The sequence below is a fragment of the Strigops habroptila genome, chromosome W, assembly GCF_004027225.2.
Source record: "Strigops habroptila isolate Jane chromosome W, bStrHab1.2.pri, whole genome shotgun sequence".
NCBI lineage: Eukaryota > Metazoa > Chordata > Aves > Psittaciformes > Psittacidae > Strigops > Strigops habroptila.
The window spans coordinates 7933885-7939110 of NC_044301.2; the positions used below are offsets into that span (position 1 = coordinate 7933885).

The 5226-nt window shown below is 42.7% G+C and overlaps 1 pseudogene; it reads left to right on the forward strand.

Moving 5' to 3' along the window:
* Positions 1-1952: 1952 nt before the first annotated feature.
* LOC115619322 lies at positions 1953-2071 on the forward strand (annotated as a pseudogene).
* The last annotated feature ends 3155 nt before the right edge of the window (positions 2072-5226 follow it).

Below are 5226 nucleotides of genomic sequence, written 5' to 3' on the forward strand. Positions count from 1 at the left end.
GTGTGTGTTTGAATAACTATATAATATGTTGATCTTATCCTATTTCAATACACACCTACTCAAAGAATATTGCAATTGGCTTACATAAGAACTAGGTAAAACATCGCCATTTAGAACTCACTCACATTGTTAAAGTGTGAAGAGAACGATCCCTTTATTCATGCTATGTCATGGTGAGGCACAGGCAGGCAAATAGGCAAGTGGATGTTAGGAAACCAGCTCAGCAAAAACTTATTTAAAGGTTTACAAAAGGTCTTCCCATGTTCAGGTGCATGGAGGATGGTGTGAGGATGCACACTGCAAAGCTGCATCTGGCTCTAGACCCTAATCACTGGGAGGGGGAGGGAAGAACCATAGCGAGAAATGAGGTGACTGTGGATACCCACCATGTGTGGCGTATTGAAAGCACGGACTCAGGTCAGTGAGGATATTGAGACAAACTTTATTACAATCAAGCCCCTTTTATTCCCTCATTCGGTACCTTCTCAACATGCCCAGGCATGCCACGCTTTTCCTGTCTCCCAGCATCCTGGCTTATCTGTCTCCCAACATTCTGGCTTATCTGTCTCTCAACATCCTGGCCCATCAGCCCAAGGCTTGTTTGGTATCAGGGCCTCATAGCTTGCATTCAGGGTGTTGCTCAAGCCCATCATGCAGATCCTGTCGCCTTTACCTCCCACAACCATGAGCCACAGAAAGATGCTGGGATGTAGCTGTAACCCTAAATGAGGTGCCAGCAGCAGAGAGGTACCACAACAGAAGAAAACATACTACAGTTTGGGTTTTTTAAATATGTACAAGGGCACTATTTCTCTGTGTTTTGGGGTAAATCCTATCATTCCCTTTGTCCAAACCCTAGGACTACTCCTGGGAGAACAGAGGGCTTCAAAAGCTTGGGAAAGTAGTCCCACATCCTTGCAGCTAGTTACCAAGTCTTGTAGGCAAAGATGGAGAAACACAGGCTTTGTTCTAGAGCAAGAGCAAAGGGACATCTTCTGCCCTTTATACCATAATGTTTATTTCCTGAGTGCTAATCTGAATTAAACCTTTTCACAAGCTATTTTTGAAGCAAATTACCTCATCAAGCTTGGATATGGGAGTCCTGTGAGCTAGGCTTTGAAACAGCAGATTGCTATAACAAAAGGTTAAAGTGACATGCATAAAAATGATTCTTTGCCTTCAGAAAAAGGCTACACAAAGAAACCTACATTTTGTCCACCTAATAAGATACACATGGTGCTTACATCAATAAGCCTTTAATCGTATGTGTGTCTTCACTAGCTGTGCTGCAACTTGTTTGGGCTGTATAAACTCTTCAGAGCCCTGTCCTTGTATATTTGTGTGAAATGTCTTGCACACCTACAGAGCTGTATATAAAAAATAAATCCTAATCCTCATCAATAATCAAAGAAGGGAGCAGCTGCAGGCTGTACTTTGGCTGACCCTGGCCCAAGTGAGCTAAGGAAAAGAAAATAAAAACCCTGTATATGGCACTGTGAAGCAGGAGACAAGTGTCTCGGCTCCTGTCTGAAATGATCTGCATAACTCCAGTGCTGTGAAAACATGGAGGATTTTTCCTCCCATCAATAAGAGAGTGTTGCACCAAGTGTCTCCCTGGTTCTGCAGATCCTTGTGGCTCACACAACCTGTGAAGGGCTGTGCACAGCACGTGCATGGGTAGGTGTGAGACCAGGAGGACAGGCACTGGGACTGTCTCTGGCCAGGGAGGGGAAGAGGCAGGATGACTCTGGGAGCGTACCTGCAGCCTGACACAGCTCTGAGGATGTGTCACTTCTGTCATACAGGCATCACTTTCTTGTAGCCAAACTTCCCATACAGCCATTTCCACAGTGTCCTGGGTTCAGCTGTAGCAGTCATTTTTCTCCTTCCTTGTAGCTGGCGCAGTGCTGTGTTTTCAACTTCAGTCTGAGAACAATGCTGAGAACAATGCGGCCTATGGCCACACCACCCTGAAAATGCCCGATCTCATTTGATCTCAGAAGTTAAGCAGGGTTGGGCTCAGGTCGTACTTGGATGGGAGACTGCCTGGGAATCCCAGGTGCTGTAGGCTTTTGGGGGGAGTTACCCGGAAGGCCCAGATCACTGCTCAGGGCAGGCTGGGTATTGGTCGGCAGGTGGTGAGCAATTGTATTGTGCATCACTTGTGTTTATTGTTTTCTTTTCCTTTTCCCCTTTTAGTTTTGTATTCTCTCCCCTTGTTATTCCCCTTATCATTATTATTATTGGTGGTAGCAGTAGTAGTTTTGTATTATACCTTAGTTACTGGACTGTTCTTATCTCAACCTGTGGGATTTACATTCTTTCAATTCTCATCCCCATCCCTCCGGGAGCGGGGGGGGGGGGGGGGGGGGGAGGGAAGAAGGAGGGGAGTGAGCAAGCGGCTGCTTGGTTCTGAGTTACTGGCTGGGGTTAAATCATGACACAGGCTGCTCTGCATGATGCTGAGGTTCTCGGGACAACACAAGGTGTGAATTTGCTCTACTTTGTTTTCACTGCTGCCAATCTTTGGCTCTTTTCAGTCCTTGCAGGGATAGTGGATATGCACAATTTAACATGTTCCACCACAGCTGAATTTTCAATACAAATCCCCACTTTACAGTTCTCCTGTGCTCTCAAAGATGAGAAATTATGTTCTTGCCAGTTTAATCCATGTAAACTTCATTATAATCATAGAATCATAGAATCGTAGAATAGTTAGGGTTGGAAAGGACCTTAAGATCATCTAGTTCCAACCCCCCTGCCATGGGCAGGGACACCTAGCACTAAACCATGTGGCCCAAGGCTCTGTCCAACCTGGCCTTGAACACCGCCAGGGATGGAGGGATCCAAGTTTGGGAGAGAATTAGTAAATCCCAGTGCATGTTTCCTGAGAAAGAATTCTGGTCTGTTTTCAAGACGATGATGCAATCTCGCTGATGGAGTGAGAGTAACTTTTCCTTCATTCCACACCTTGGGCTGCACATTAGTTACGTAGAACAAGTGAAGTATTCCCAAGAACACCAACAGAAGGACAGTAATTTTCTTTCTTTCCTTTTCACACCATTCTTAAATCTTCCCTCTTTTCCCTTTCAGCTTTTAAAACAGCACGTACTTGATTATTTTAAAACTTAAATCCTTCCATCAGACCTTTTCTGCTGGCTACATGCCTGTCTTCCTTCTGCCTGCTGCACTAAAAATAATGCTGTGATCATGCCAGCAGCAGTTGATGGGGGACCAGCCTGCAGGACTGGCTGAATTGGCAGTGTGGGGAACACCAAAGTGGCACCGTGACATTGCTACCTGAGAAGTGATGCAAATTTCTAGGTCTTTTATTTTAAAAGCATTGCTTTGTCTTTAAACCAGTGTGAAGTTAACATCCGTCCTACAGAATAGCCTTGCTAGCAAGGAGTAGTTACACTTGTAGAGAGTTTCAAAGCTTACAAAGTTTTCTTTTCCCCTCTCTGCTGTATCTTTCTCAATGCCCTTGTTTTCCTTTCCCCCTAGGTAGGAGGTAATTCAACATTCATCTCTTTAGGCTTCATCCAAAATGCCACAGATCTTTCAGGATCCATGGACAATCTATTTTCAAACTGATTTTTCGTTTGGGTTTTTTTTTTTTTTTAACGAAAATATTTTTTCTCTTGGATCTGCTTCTCAAAGACTTAAGGCAGTGGTTATATGAGAAAGTAACTTTTAGTCACTTTGGTTAGGGAAGCAGTTCACCAGTAGCATTTTGCACTATTTTGGGGTTTTATTGTGGTCTGAACTGGCTTGTTGTGCTGTGGGTTGTTATTAGTGCCTTTGTTGGATGGCTTTTGTTCTCTGTTTCCTAGTCTGATCTGTGGACTGGCTCTCACTTTGGGATAAATCTGAATCACAGTTTTAGAACATGAAATTAAATTCTGTGTCTTATTTGTTTGGCTTATTTCTTTGTTGTGAAACAATTAGTACCTCACTCATGCTGTAAACATTGAACTTTATTAAAATCTATATCAAATAATATGCAATTTAGCTACTTTGAGATCAGTATTCACCCATTGGTCTGTCCCTGCTGCCTAGTGGTCTTCAATTGCTGTTCACTAGCAAAAACCCCATTGGGTCTTACTTGCTCTTAGTTTTCTTATGTCATGTCCGGGGGATGCAGGTGGTCAGTGGAGGACAGCATAAAGCCAAATGTAGCAGAAGACTTCTTTAGCCCCAAGACAATCTTCAAATCTTTGCTGTCATTTTTCTAGAGTGCCGAAGGCCATATGGCCAATTTACAACTTAGCTTTTAGAGAGGCAAGGAGACAGACTGCTGTTATGTGGAGCTTGCTTTATCTAGGAAATACTGGAATTTTGTGAAAATAAGTGGAAAACAAAGAATTCACAGTTGAAACTGAGTTGGAAATGAAATGTAAATTTATTGTTAATTTTGTATAAAATGCTGCCTGCAGCACCTTTTGAAGCAGTTTGCTGGGGCTAGCCCAAATAAGCTAATGGGCCTAATCAGAATGAGACTTAGCTAAGGCACGAATTCTGCTTTAAACCAAAGCTTTCACTGGTTTAATTGACCTGGTGTGTAGACGAATACAAAGTAAAAGATGTTTACTAGTGCTATATGCATGATTTCACTGGTAGCTTAGATTGTGTGAGAATAGATTTTAAAAGCTATGACTGATTTTTACTTTCGATCCTCATATATGTTGCTTTTTCCCTTTACATGCCTGTCCAAGCTCATAACCTTAAGAGAAAAAAACGAAAGACCTTTGTGGGAAGTAACAAAGCTGAACAGCCAGCATGCCTTGGAGAGGCCACTGGGTTGCACCCCATAGCACATTAGAGTTCAAATGAGAAGAAATTAATCGAAATGGAAAATACATTCCAAAATGCTGAAAAGGAAGGAGTTATTTAGACTGAGTTATGGGACAGTTTCATCTGGTGGGTGAGTGCTACCAATAAAAATGCTCACAGAATCACAGTTCTGCTGGGAGGAAATTCATGTTGTTGTTTGTGCCCTTTCTGCCATTGCATTGTATGATTAAGCTAGTGAATAAGTGCATTTTCTTGGCATTAGAGTTCATGAAAACCATAACCAAATGTTTGGTGATTTGCTAGGAGTAGGTTTCAAAGTGAGTAAAATGAAAATTAGTGTGGCAATGGGACTTTGAATCTCACATTGCGTGTCTTGCTTTGGATAGGTCCCTGGGAATGTATAATGCAAAATGTATCAGTGGCAGATCAGCA